We start from the raw sequence: 15,272 nt of genomic DNA on the forward strand, positions 1-15,272 counted from the left end.
ACAGCCGACAGAGTACAAGCCAGCAGAGTGAGAGTTGGCAGGGAGGGGCCTCTCACAGCTGAACCGGCTGTGAGAGAGAGTGATGGGCTGCAGCTGGGCCAAGAAGAGAACAAGATAAAAGGAGAAGGGAAATGGGCCTCTGGAGCTGCTGCTGCAGCAGGGACTGGGGAGGGCGTTGGCAGGGGAAGGGAGTGGTAGAGAGGCAAGGAGCTCAGAAGGGGCTGCTGCCCAGCGCTGTGGGGGAACAGGCTGGGGAACCCTGGGCTTCACACCGGCTGCACACCCACCCCACCCCTGTGAAGCATAACAGGGTGGGGCAAGGAAGCCGGAGAAGGGGAGAAACAATCTTCTGTGAGGCAACAGAGAGAGTGAGAGGAAGAGGGGTCAGGCAAGCCGGTAGCTCTGACAAACAGCACCGGGACCCCAGGCCAGGGTACAGGAGGAGGGTACAAGGTGTGTCCTAACGCAAGGCGCCCTATGGGCAAGACTGTTCCTTGGCCCTCAGGGCCAAGCTAACGTAACATCGTCTGGGGAGTCCAACCCCCAGGTCAGGGAAGGTGGGTCGGTACAGCCACCTGAGGGGCCGGGGCAACTAGGGGAAATGCCACAGTCATGTGTGTTGGGAGCTGTAATGAGGGGCACTAGATGAGACTGAATGGAAAACTTGTCTGAATCCAACCCATACTATGCATGACCTTAATAACCCTCTGGTCTTTCTCAAAAGATGGTCTTCTGTGTATCGAGCCGTTTGGATGTGATTGAACTCGGAAGGTCATGTTTGCTTTTCTCTAGGCTGTTGAGCTTGGGTCTTAATTTTTCTTAGGTATTGTTACTAGCATAATATGGTAACAAAATTAAAGAATCAAAGATGATAACTGGTTTGAAAAGAAACAAGGCTCACTTTTCAGGATGTAAGTTTTGGAACTGTAGTCTGAGCCATTGTGTTCAGGGGAAGAAAGGCAGGAAATATTTGAATGGTTGCGTTTATGTGCGGATTGATGCAGTAGTCAGGACTGCAATGAAGAATGTCCGGAAGATGATCCTGGAATAAATAGCCCCTAGTTGTGGTCCAGTAAGGCTTTCTGAAATTCTCACAAATTTGCACTTGATCTGCAGCATGTTTACTTGGATACACAGGCATGATTTACTTTCAAATAAGTCAGTTTAAGATTGTAGCCAAAGGCTGATTCCGCATGGGCTAAAAACAGCGGTGTGAAAACGGTGTGAAAACAGTATAAACCCTTTTACACTGTTTTAAACCCTTTTACACCATTTTCACACAGCTGTTTTTAGCCCATGCGGAATCAGCCAAAGTCTGTGTATATTTACTAGTAATTGCTGTGTTCAACAGGGCTCGCTCCTTGAGTTGTGTTTTACGAGTGAGGCATGAAGTTTTAGGGATGTTTAAAATAACTATTAAAAAGCATGCTGTGTTGCTGAGGGTTAGGGTGAACTAAAATAAGATTAATCCTCAGTAAATAGTCATAGCAACCCAGTTTTACCTAGGACAGAACTTTGTGGCGTGTTGCACCTCCTTAGGCTATCTCATTAGTTAGAGGAAGATCTGAGAAGCATTTTCCCTTCTGTTATCACCCAATTTTGTAACCTCTGAAGCCTAAGCTTGGTCTTTCCCCAGTATCCAAGTTGAATTCCTGTTTCAGCTCAAGCATCATTGAACATGCTGGGGGTTATTTTTGAGTAAATGTACATTGGATTGGGTCATTAGTATGGTCTAGATTGGAATTTGCTTCTAAGCTGGCATGCCAGTGGTTTTAATTAAACTCGCTTCCAAGTAAGTTTGTTAAAAATCACAACTCTGGACCTTTCTCAAGGGCTTTATTTCTAAGATACAACCATAGAGCCAGTCTAACTGGAAAGAATGCAAAGCAAGTCCCAAAGCTGCTGATGGACTCTTTGGTATAACTCCCCATTTTGTGGACCTTGGCTGCTTCGTCAGAAGGTTACACTGAGGCTTGTCAGCAGTAGAGAAAGTAGGTCCTACGTATGACTTATAAGCACCCTCCCAATCTCCTCTGCTTAAACCAGCTCTGCTTCATGCATTCATGATTGTGTGAGGGGAAAAATGCAGCTTTTGGAGTTGCTTTAACGTCAGTCTCATAAGTGTGCCTACGAAATAGACTTTAAGCTTTTGTGGTACACGTAGAGACTGACTTCTTTGTATCAGTTGTCGTTTTGTGTCTTTTTGCACTCACGTCTCATGATATGTTTGTGTATTACATGTTTGGTTTGTTCCTACATTTATGTTGATTGAGCCTTGGATGTTTGTTGTACAATTGCACTGACTGAAAATAGAGCACTTTTGCACTTCGTATTTTTTTCTTGTTGATTTTTCCCATATCTAAGATGTAACAGGTTGTTGTCTTGATTTGCATTTTTATGTCAAGGATTACATGCTAGAGTACATGATGAATGCTGACTGTACTATACTCTGTCCCACTGCAAAATATGCGTAGAATTGTACATTCATCTGCCAACACGTCTTCCCCTTCCAACCCTCCCCTCCATCTCAAACACCAAGCCAGGCCCAGCAGGGCAGTGGCAGCAAGGCAGGGCCTGGCACAACCCTCCCAAGCCCCTCTCTCTTATAGCAGTGGTGTAGGAGGTTAAGAGCTCGTGTATCTAATCTGGAGGAACCGGGTTTGATTCCCCGCTCTGCCACCTGAGCTGTGGAGGCTTATCTGGGGAATTCAGATTAGCCTGTACACTCCCACACAGGCCAGCTGGGTGACCTTGGGCTAGTCACAGCTTCTCGGAGCTCTCTCAGCCCCACCTACATCACAGGGTGTTTGTTGTGAGGGGGGAAGGGCAAGGAGATTGTAAGCCCCTTTGAGTCTCCTGCAGGAGAGAAAGGGGGGATATAAATCCAAAATTACTACTACTACTACTACTACTACTACTACTACTACTACTACTACTACTACTACTACTACTACTACTTCTCCTTCTTCTTCTCCTTCTTCTTCTCCTTCTTCTTCTTCTTCTTCTCCTCCTCCTCCTCCTCCTCCTCCTCCTCCTCCTCCTCCTCCTCTGCCCCAAACACCAAGCTGAGCCCAGCACCAGCCCTCCCAAGCCCACTTCAACCCTCCACCCCACCCCAAACACCGAGCCGGGCCCTCCCAAGACCCCTCCCTCTGCCCCAAACGCCAAGGGACAGCTTTCTACTGAAGAAGCATGATGTTCTCTCTTCCGTGAAAGCACTACCGACCGTACTTACATCTTTCATTGGGAAAGAGGTGGACCTACGAATTGTTTTCTATGGTTGAAAAAAGATAGTGATGAACTGTTGAACAGTCCAGCAGTTGTCATCTGTTTTGTTTGTTTGTTGTCTTACTCCAAATTAATTTGAGCATGTTCACCTCTAAGGAACCAATGCACATTTCATTTTTTAAAGAATTCATTCACGACGTCATGATTACGTGGAAGCCCAGGATGTCTGCTGTAGAGCTCGAGGGCTGATATATGGAAATGAAATAACTGGAAAGTAGAAGATGAGCTTGAAACAGAAGCATATTCATTTGCAGCCCAAGTCCTTAGTTTGCTTGTGTCGGCATTCCTTATGGCTTCTGCCTATACTAATTAAAACTGTTCTGTAGCCCTTTCCTACCCAGGTTGAGGTAAATTGAGCTTCTCCTTTGGTGACCCCTTGAACCTGCTGTGTTATGTTTTTCTCCGTGTAGTGTTTGAAACTGCTAAAGGAAAGCTGTTGCGTTCTTAACAGGTTGCCTGCCTGCATTTGGAACGCCTCTGTGACTTCCTGCTGAAATTTCCTGCTCGTCATGACTGGGAGAATTAAATTTATACAGATCATTAAAGGGTGCATTAATCACCAAGTCTGAACGCTATCCTCAATTATATCTTTATAAAAATAATTTGACATTTTGTTAATTTTAGACTTGGTACAGCATCTTGCTTGCAAATGCTGGGGCTTCAGTATGGTTTCCCTCCCCCTCCCCCCAGTGATATTTTATTGAGAAGTAGCAGTCCTTTACTGAACCACCTCCCCAATAATAGATTACGTCATGCCCATGTGGTGGTCAGACCATTATCTCTTCACAAGTCAGATAGTTGTAGTGCTTCCTTTCTGCAGGAACTGAGGGCTCTATAGCATGGTTTGCTCCCAAGACTTATGGATCCAATTGGTTTCTGGATTGCTCTGGAGAATTTGGGAATGGCATGGGATGGTGATTCTTCTAAAACTCGTGGGGGGGGGGGCTGGAACATCAGGCTGTCCATTCATGAGTGCACTGTCCCACTCACAGAGAGAGAGAGAGAGATCCAGATTCATGGATAGCTGGATAACTTTAAAAAGGGCTTGGACAGATTTATGGAGGAGAAGTCGATCTCTGGCTACCAATCTTGATCCTCCTTGATCTCAGATTGCAAATGCCCTAGCAGACCAGGTGCTCAGGAGCAGCAGCAGCAGAAGGCCATTGCTTTCACATCCTGCACGTGAGCTCCCAAAGGCACCTGGTGGGCCACTGCGAGTAGCAGAGAGCTGGACTAGATGGACTCTGGTCTGATCCAGCAGGCTCGTTCTTATGTTCTTATGATTTCTAGAGAACTGATGTTACTTCTGAAGCACCCATGGTTTCGCACTTGAGCCATATTTGACAGAAAATGCCACAGGACTCATTTAAAGGCCTATGATAGTGGCAGTTCCACTACCACTGCTTCAGCTGAACAGCATCTGGCTCAGTCATTGTTCAGAATTTGTTGACTTTAAGACTGAGTCCCAGAGTGAGATTAATTCCGCTATTAGTGGTGATGGTTTTAGACAGGTTTTTGCTGGTACAGGTTCTCAAGCACGATCCAACTTGACCTCCAATTTAAGAATTAATTTAGAAGTAGAGTTTCATGACGTGTCCAATTTATATGGATAGTTTTTCTCATTTCTCTGAGCGTCTTGTATCCTGGATGCATGTCTTAATTGGTTAGTCAGATCTTGTGATAACAAGTTAAGGAGAATTTTGGCTGAGATCACTTTGGGGTTTTCCCAAAAACCTCTGAAAGGAGCCTTTATTTGGAGCAAACTCTCTCCTAATGGAAGGCCTACATTTTTTTTAAAGTAAAGTGGTTGATAGTGGTGGCAGAAAAACTCTATGATCTCCTTGGTAATTCATCTATCCTTGACCCATCTCAGTTTGGCTTTCGGACGGACTGCATTGGTTGCTGTGGTGGATGATATTTGTTTACAGCAAGAGGAAGGAAATAAATCTTTGCTGATCTTGTTGGATTTGTTTACTACCTTTGATACAATCGACCTTTGTATTTGATTAAGACTCCTTGAGATTAGAGTGAGTCTGAACGGTACTATATTAAAGTTGTTTCAGGGTTTTTTTTAAATGTGAGAATCAGCCCTAAACACTGCTGCAGACAACTCATAGTCAGTGGTATAGGATTCATCTCTTAGAGGGCCCACAGGAATCGACTCTTCTAACAATGTTTAATTTATGTGTTTGTGGTTGGGTGTCACCAGTGTGCTCATGACACCCAGCTCTTTATTTCTTTCAATAAGCCACCAGAAGCTACAGCCTGTATTGTAGGTTAGTGCTCGCTTGCCATGATCAAGTAGCGGAAGGATAACAGCCTAAAATGAATCCAGACAAGACAGAAGTGATACTGGTCAATAAGGCAGTGTTTTGAGGGAAAGACCACACAGATAGCTTCAGTTCTGCCTCTGACCGATAGTTACAAAGGCAGTTGCAAAAAAGCGAGATTTTTCCACCTACATTTATTGTAGAAAATGGCTGCTTATCTCAGACTCTGGTGAATTGACGCTGCTGATCAGTGCTTCCATAACTTTAAAAGACTGAATTACTGTAACCTGCTCTTTATGGGGCTGCCCTTTTAAGACTATCTACCGTGTTTCCCCGAAAATAAGACAGTGTCTTATATTAATTTTTGCTCCCAAAGATGTGCTATGTCTTATTTTCAGGGGATGTCTTATTTTTCTGGTGTTTTGTTCGACAGGCATGCTTCCAAACAATATAGTAAAAAAAATAAACAACTCCCTTCCCACTAGTTCCCAACAACATTGCAGTTACCTTAAACAAGGTGTTAAGGGCTTAATAAAATCAATCAAGGTCCCAGCCTGGTAGCCTTGCTTCCTCCAACCTCATGAGTTCTGCAGCCTTCTGCTTCTTTTCAGACTCCACCCCTTTCTGGGTCATCCCATTCTCACATAGGGGTTTTCACAAACGTTTGTGCCTTCTGTCTGGAAGCGTCAAGCATGCTGTGCAACAGGACTTTTTGCCCAAGTCATTCGGTACACTTCCACAGGGATGAGGACAAGAGCTGCCTAGAATACTTGGCAGGGGCACAGAATCTCTCCCATAAGATGTAAGGGACTGCATAGGTATGCATGCAGAGTGAAAAAGCAGCCCCTTTGGAGCCTGTTTCTGCAGACAAAAGGTGTTGACTGGGTCTTGTAATGTTTTGTATTAAGAAGTCGAGTCACCAGTGGCTCTTAAAAATCCAGGCTGTGGAAGGAATTTGAAGATCAGACCAGTTTCAGGCATGACTGCAACTTTGATATGTGTTAAGATATTTCAGCTTCTTAATTGGGTGGTAGGCAGGTGCTCAGAAGTGACCTCTGTCAGCATGGTGGGCATGTATGGCCGTCTCCTTAAGTGCTTGTTCGCAGGTAGGGATTGTGGGTGAGCCAATGTCAATCCTCTTTCCTGGAAGAGACATCAAACTAGACTCCTCTTCTTTTCTTAAATAAAAGAGCTGTCTTTAAAAGGCCCGGTGATGTTTCTTTCTTTCTTCTTGTAATAAAGAGAAGCAATTCATACCTACTGTCTTTTCCCCTTTCCTTTTCTTTCTTGCTCGTGCCATATGATTTTGAAGCAGAGTAGTCCAGTAATGCATGGGTAATCGGGATGTTTCATTCATACCCAATAAGTAGGACAGCACACTGTTTGCAAGACCTCCCCTTCCCCATTATTCAGAAATAACAATGTGCTCTTAATGACAAAGAAATGCAAATTCCCATACTTCCGTCTGGGGAGTTCCCTCTGAGAGGCCACAGTACTGCAAACTGTTACATTCTCAATGTGTTAACTGTGATAAATATGAATTTTTAAAGGGCAGCACTCAATACCTCTGACTGCGAAGAACAGAAAAACTTCCATTCTGGACTCAATGGGGATCTGACCTTCAGAGTCCAGATCCCCCACCCCACCCCCGCACACACTTTTTAAACCAAATGCTGATAAAGTCTGGAACATGAAATACAACCACAGTTCAGGGTGTGCATAATCTATATATATAAAAATCGAAGCGTGTGTTTGTCCCTGATGGTCTCCCTCAGAGGCTGCTGGACAGATCGCCCCCAAATTTTCACAGGATGTTCCTCCCTGTTGCGGGCAGGTAATCGGACCTTCAAATTGCCGAAAGTCCATACCTGAGCCAGGTAAAACATATTTTTCCTGTTGCACCAGGCCATGAAGCTGGCTGTGTTTAACTGTCGCCCGTAGAATGTTCGTGCAGCCTGTCTGTCTGTGGCCTGAGGGCTTGGGATGAGGGCTTGGGATGAGAGAATGTTCGTGCAGATGGGCAGAGATGAGCAGTGAAAACAGTAAATAGGTAACACTGTTAGGTAATACGAGTGGAAGTGAAACACATACACACGTTGCCGTGTGAGACGTCAGGTGGGTTTTCCCCCCTCACACGCAGGTAACTTTCACTCTCTGTGCCTCACCCACTGCTACCACATAACACACATACTTTCATACACATCCAGCTCATCCTCACACACCTCACTCTGCCCTCCCTCACATCCACAACTTCACCACTCTTCTACCCACTTCCTCACCCATATTCGGCCACAGCTCTCTTTTTTTTACTAAAAGCGAGCTGGAGTTTCTGCCTTTTTCTTCTAAGAAAAATCCCACGGGGTGGGCTGAGCCAACACTACCGGGTTCGGCTTCTTTTGCATTAATGACCCTTTAAGAACCCAGAGAGCTGGCTCCCACCGATCCTGAGCGCCTCACCACCCTGCCTCTGGTGCCTGACTGGGATAGCCTCCTTGCCCCAGTTCTGCCTTACCCAAGCCAGGACTGTGCGTGTCAACCAGCCTCATGGACAGTGGGATTTGCACTCTGGACAGTTCCGTTGTGGAATGGGAAGGGTTACCTTATACTAAAAAAACAAGACAGCACCATATAACCATGTGCATTGAAAAGGGAAAGAGGGATTCCATTTGACCACCCCAAAAGGCTATGCTGGGGATCATTGGACCTGCATGGACATCTGTGTGGGTTGCGGACTGTGATGAGAAGGACAATTGCCACAGCAACACGTGGCTGGGCCCACTAGTTTTATATAAAGTTGTCCAGGTTCGGAATACAATGCCACTCATTTTAGCCACGGTGTTTTTTGTGTGGCCACAAATATATATAAAAAGATAGCTTTCCATTTAGCTGTTATAGTTATTGTTGATAGTACTTGATGTTTAAGCATCTGAACTTTCTAAAAACAATCCACATTCAGGGAGCTGTTGTGTGGATTACCAATGTAGTCCAATTTTGTTTCACTACCCCTGTCATATTGCTGATGGGCAATGAGACCTCCAGGTGCGGTTGTGGCTGACAAAAGATTTGAGTTGGAAAGAGAACTTGAATGCAGTTAGGACTCTTTTCTGGCTCCTATGAAGAGAATCCCTCTTTCAAGTCTGAACTCCGTGGAGCTGTCAGTAAACCTTAGTTACCTGAAATATTTATGACCCTGTCACCCTGCTTTTTGGTTTAGAAAGCTGCAAAGTGGCTAAGAAAATGTTTGGGAACCACAATAAAGAGTAAATAAAATATCAAAACATTGTAGAAGCAGCTACTAGGGAGAACAGCAGAACCACAGCTGGAAAGAAGCAACTGCAGAGATTTTACAAATCCAGATATCTTCTGCAAACGCTGTGTGTATATACACATGCACCATCAAGTCATTCAGTGGTGGCGAACCTTTGGCACTCCAGATGTTATGGACTACAATTCCCATCAGCCCCTGCCAGCATGGCCAATTGTAGTCCATAACATCTGGAGTGCCAAAGGTTCGCCACCACGGTATGACTTATGCAAATCCCATAGGATTTTCAAGGCAAGAGATATTCAGAGGTAGTTTGCCATTGCCTGCCTCTGCATCATGACCCTAGGATTCCTTGGAGGTTATCCATTCAAATGCTAACCAGGGCTGACCCTACTTGGCTTCTGAGATCTGATGAGATCAGGTTAGCCTGAGGCTATCCAGCTGTGATGGATCCACAGCACCCAATCAGAATTATTCCATTGATGGCTCTCCACCAGTCGGGGAGGCTAGCATCAGTTAGTTCAGACTGCGACAGTTGGTTTGTCTGAGGAGAATCTGGCTGACTGGAAAAGGATCCAGGGTTTTAAGATAACAGGGTTAGAAAAGAACATGCTGACTTGGTTGTGTCTCTTGTGGGATTGTTAAATTTATTGGGGTTCTGCCTGAAAGAGGAATATGTTATAAAGTTTCTAAAGTGAATGTTTGTTTTTGAATAAAACCTGCCTATTTTGGTCCTTTAACTTTCTCAAGCCATCTACAATCTTGGCCATGAGGATAAAAAAGGACAGTGGAGTTTTTCTAATTTATTTGGGGAGGGGGTGTTCTTACTCCCTCATTTTTCCAGAAGTGTGCAGTCCCCCTCTGGGAAACAAACTGGGGTTGTTCTGGTGGCAGCCATATTTATTGAAGGAATCAAGGGTGGGCATTCCCCGGCCTGGCGGAATGCTCTGTCTAATGCAGTGGTTCAGATCCTCAGGGGAGCTCTTCAGATGTTCATGGATTCTCACTTTATCAGGCTCCCTGCCAGCATGGCCAATTGGCCATGCTGGCAGGGGCTGATGGGAATTGTAGTCCATGAACATCTGGAGTGCCATAGGTTTGCCACCACTGTCCTAGTGTCTACCTAGTTCTTCATTAGGACCCTAGTGGAGGATTCTAAAGCAAAGATGGTCCGGCACATGATGGATGAAGTTGATGTTTCAGTATGTTCAAGAACTGTGGAACTATGGGTTTATTGTGAAACCTGGAAGTGTAATTCCCTGGGAACATCGCTTGTTGTAAACCCTTCTTTGTACACTTTCCATTAACTTTGGAGCAAAAAACACTTTTTGTACATCCACGTGCCATGGCTAAATAGAAGAAACTACTTCTATGTCATTACAAGGGCTAGTTCTATTTGGTCAGTATTAAACCCTTCCTGTGGAACATAGAGATTAATTAACTGACAGTTGTTGGTAATGAATTTGCATTCACAAGTTAACCTTTAAATCCTAAGAGACCGATGCATGATGTTCCAAACAGAATTTTAAACGAAGAATTAACTACTAATTGTTGCCAGAATGGACTGGCCAGACATGGTTTCTAAACATAGTCATTGCACCAACTTAGTAGCACAGATCACCTACAACCATGGTGGCAAACCTTTGGCACTCCAGATGTTATGGACTACAATTCCCATCAGCCCCTGCCAGCATGGCCACCATGGGGCTGATGGGAATTGTAGTCCATAACATCTGGAGTGCCAAAGGTTCGCCACCACTGCCCTACAATATCAGGCATCCATGTATTGTTTTGGTTCTACAAGGGTTATTTATTTATTTTGATTTTTATACCGCTTCTCCCCTGCCGGGCTCAAGGTGGTTTCCAACAAATCAAATACAACTTCATTCTGTATAAATACAGTAAAATTCAAAACTTAAACCACATATTACATTATAAATGCATCTGTGTCTTAAGTTCCTGAATGACAATAAAACCTCTAGATTTACTGAATTAACTGTAAAATAAAAAAAGAAAGAAAGAGGGGTGAAGGAGATGAGGGAGTGGGGCCGATAGTAATCATTGCTGCCTCAACCGTATACCTGGTAGAACAGCTGTGTTTTACAGGCCCTGCCAAACTGCATCAGATCCAGTGGTGGGATCCAAAAATTTTAGTAACAGGTTCCCATGGTGGTGGGATTCAAACTGTGGTGTAGCGCCAATGGGGCTGGGCGGGGCATGACAGGGGCATGGCCAGGCATTCCGGGGGCGGGGCATTCCTGGGCGGGGCTGTGGCAAGGACGCAGCTTCTGCGCCGGTCCTTGGGCGGGAAACGAATGCATGCAGGCACAGGCTGCCACGCACGCCGGTGCACCTCCTGCTAGACTGCTTCAAGTTCTGCGCGCTACTGCTGAGAGGAGGGGCGTAACTAAGGCAAAAATCACGTGGCAAAATCACCAATTAGTAACCCCCTCTCGGCACACACAAATAATTAGTAACCTGCTCTCGGGAACCTGTGAGAACCTGCTGGATCCCACCTCTGATCAGATCCCGTGGGGTCAGGGCCTTACTTGACAGACCGTTCCACCAGGTCAGGGCCACGGCTGAAAACGCCCTAGCCCTGGTTGAGGAAAGCCAGACTTCCCTATGGCCAGGGACCACAAGTATATTCTTGCTTGATGAGTGAAGTATTCTTTGGCAAGCGAAGTGGGAGAGAGGTATTAAATGCCCAATAACTGAAGTTGTATGTTTTTGATTGTTCTATTTAAAAGGAGTGAAATTCATGTTGTTGTTGTTGTTGTAGTTGCTGTCAAGTAGCATCAAAATGGGAATTCCATGTCCATTATAGCGTTTGGTTTATTTTTGGTAATGGAGCAGTAGCTACAGAGCTTTCTGCCTAGCACTCAATCCCAGGATTGTTTTGCTGGCGTGATACCAGAGCCCTTTTGATCAGCACGGGTAAATTGGCTGGAATAAAATAAGAAGTGACAAAAATGTATGAATTATGTAACTCCGTAGACGCACAGGCCCACAGATTCGTATTTTTATATATCAAATATGTTGAGGCAAATGACGTGACCTTTTCTAACTCTTCCTTCTAGAACTAACATTTGAATGACTGCTAAGTATAAAGTCATGACAAATGTTCTCCAACTTTTTTGCTTCTTCTTGGAAGAGGAAACTTTCTCAGCCGTACTTTCTGTTGGCCTGGAGCCTCCTATTCTGGTTCTGCAAGGGAAATGAGCAGGTGCAAAGTGGTGTAGACAGACCCACTCTTGAGGTAAACAGGTTGGCGTTTACCTGGTGGTGTAACTTAGTGGGTGAGTGCCCAGCCATTCACCGAGGCAGTCCTTTTCTGCTTGCCTCCAACTGTGAAGAGGATTTTGCCCTTCTGTCCCATTTCTGTCATTAGGTGTAGATTGGTAGTAAAATTCTCTTCTGTTGAGTGGGAACTATAAATGGTTTGTTTCTAATATTGCAATTTATCAGGGTAGCCATGTAACACCTCATCAACACTTGGTGGGCAGTGAAAAAGTGGATATCCAAGTTAAGTGGTGGTTATTTTTTACATTCTATTACCTGCTTTGAAACCTATAAATCTAACTTCTGATCTAGAAAGTATACCCATCAAAATCAGTATGATATGGCTGTTTCATTCCTAATACGCTTTAAGAGTATTCCTGCAAACATAAAATGTGAATATACTAAGGTGACCAGATTTTCACCTTTTTAAGGCGGGACGCGCGCACACGCAGCCGCAGGAGCGCACTGCCTTCTGGGGCGCTCCCCTGTTTCCCGCCCTGTGAAAGGGGAGTGCCCCAGAAGGCAGTGCGGCAGCCTTCCAAAAATCGGGACATTTAAAAAACCCCGCGGGATGCGGGACAAATTGGTTAAAAGCGGGACTGTCCCGCCAAAAGCGGGACGTCTGGTCACACTGCTCTTCACAGAAGTCATGGTAGTTATTCCTCAGTAAGGCTTTTCTTCTATCTATACTTTCAAGATTGTAAGGAAACAAAACAAGGGTTTTCATACAGTGTATGGCTTCTTGATTAGAGCACTTCACAATATATGTAGTTGGTATATTCTAGTGTGACCAGACGTCCCGCTTTTGGCGGGACAGTCCCGCTTTTATACCAACTACATATATTGTGAAGTGCTCTAATCAAGAAGCCATACACTGTATGAAAACCCTTGTTTTGTTTCCTTACAATCTTGAAAGTATAGATAGAAGAAAAGCCTTACTGAGGAATAACTACCATGACTTCTGTGAAGAGCAGTCATGCCTCATCATGCTCTAAGATGTTTCCAAGAGACTGGAAAGAAGCCTAAAGTTGGACAGTATAGATTTGAACTTTAAAGGAAGCTTTTGATGAAGTCCCTCAGCTTAACTTCCTGGGAAAATATTAACCATGGAGTCAGGGGCGTATCTAGGGAAAATGTAGCCCGGTGCAAAATCTGAGTTTTCTGCCCCTGCCCGCCATATGGACAGCCGCCTTCCCCCACCATGACCAAACAATACTTTTTGCACCAGGTCTTGAAGTCAGTGTATGGACCCAGGGGGAAGGAGGAGGGGTATGAGGGGGAGATTTTCTGCCCCCCATGTGACTAAATGACCACACCCCGGGGACATTTGACCCCATATGAATGGAGTAAGAGGATCTGTCTCTGTGGAATCAGAGGAGAGGAGGAAAGGATTAGTTCCCGCCCCACTGTTTCCCTACTAAGTATCACTAAACTTAGTTTATTAAACAGATGACTTGGGGAAAGAAGTGGAGGTGACAGGTTTATGAAATTATGGATGGTATAGAACTACCAATGAAGTTGGTGGTCAGTACATCCAAGATAAAAAGTACTGCTCTGCACAGTGTGTAATTTTCCTAAGGAATTCAGTTCAACATGATGATGCGAAGCCACAATAGCTTTAAAAAGGGGCTAGATGAATTCATGGAAGATGGTGTATGATGGCGATTAGTCTCCATGACTAAATAAAGCTTAATGTCCTCAGTGTGGTGTTTGATGCTGAGGCTTGCATGCAGTGGTGGGATCCAAAAATTTTAGTAACAGGTTCCCATGGTGGTGGGATTCAAACAGTGGCGTAGTGCCAATGGGGCTGGACAGGGCACGATGGGGGCGTGGCCGGGCATTCCAGGGGCGGGGGCGCATGGTTGTAGATTTTGGAGAGAAGAGCATACTGGACCCAGACCTCCTTCTCACCCTTCCTAGTAACATAAATCCCCTTGATCTGAGGACTTTGATGTCTCTGTTGTGTTCAAATATAGTATTTGGCTCTGTGTGACTTTGCAACTGCTGCATCGTCCAAAGCCTGCTTACCTATTGGTATATGATCATTATTGATCCCTGCCATTTCATTATCCAGGACTGAATTGAGAAGAGGGCCTGAAGTGTTCCTAGACCCCTGTCAGGACTCCCTTACAAATGCTTGGTTTTTAAAAACAGGACTATAGCTTATTCCCCTGGAAAAATAACGGGGCCTGTTCTGGTCTACAGGCAGAAACATCCGTAGTCCTCTTGCTCTTGCTTTTGGAGAGCAGCTGCTGAACTTGTGAGCTTGCGATGTGAATTCACTGCAAGGGACAGGAATATGGGGCAATGCAAATGAATACTCTTGTGGGGGAGGAGGCACTTTGAAGTCCTACAGCTGTCTCTGTTCCTATATTTATCACCAGCATATGTTGATCAGAGTCATTTTTCTTCTGAAACAACTTAATTTTACTTAATGGGACCACTGAGCTTATATATCAGAGGATGCACTCTCAGCATATCTTGGTGGCTACTATCTCAAAATGACTTCTTTATTTTTGGCCTGGTATGTCATCTGCAAGCCAGTGAGGCAGCGTACACGTCTATTGAGTTAATTTTCTCTTGCTTTCAACTATGCAAAGCATGCTCTGCACTATTTCAACGGCAGATGCGCTATGCAAAATGTGTTTGCCCCCACACGTAATTTTTTGCATAGTCTTCAGAGCAGCAGTGAACAGGTGTAGCTTTCTGGCTTCCGTATCCTTCTGCTATGTAAAAAAAAGAATTCTGACCCCGTGTGATGAGTCATTTGTCAGCATGGGGAGTGGGTAGCAAATTTTTCTTCTGGCTATATTGTAACTGGTGGCAGAGGTTCGCTTGGCTAATTCCGTCACTTCCTGTAAGATTTTTAACTGGCCCTAAACCAGTGCAAGTCAAATTAACTCCTGAATTGATTGGGAAGAGTATAAAATAATTGTGCATCGTTCTTTATCCTGTGGAAGTACAGACAGCAGTATAAGAGTCATCACCATCGTATTCAGAGCAAGATGGGAGTCCGTTTTAGCTGCACAAGAAAAGTTTCTTGCAGAAACACTGCAAACATCCAGGTTTCTAATTTAATCCCATTCATATGCATTTCTAATATTTTCCTGGCCCATTCTTGAATAAAGTGTAGCTGGATATTGGTTAATTAAACTGATATTAAAAAC

At 44.7% G+C, this 15,272-nt stretch overlaps 1 protein-coding gene across 4 annotated transcripts in view; it reads left to right on the forward strand.

Annotated features, from left to right (window-relative positions):
* DIP2C (disco interacting protein 2 homolog C) overlaps nt 1–15,272 on the forward strand; it is a 353,066-nt gene that overhangs the window by 245,291 nt on the left and 92,503 nt on the right. The gene's annotated exons all lie outside the window — the stretch shown is intronic.

Source organism: Sphaerodactylus townsendi, linkage group LG11, assembly GCF_021028975.2.
Source record: "Sphaerodactylus townsendi isolate TG3544 linkage group LG11, MPM_Stown_v2.3, whole genome shotgun sequence".
Classification (NCBI taxonomy): Eukaryota; Metazoa; Chordata; class Lepidosauria; order Squamata; family Sphaerodactylidae; genus Sphaerodactylus; species Sphaerodactylus townsendi.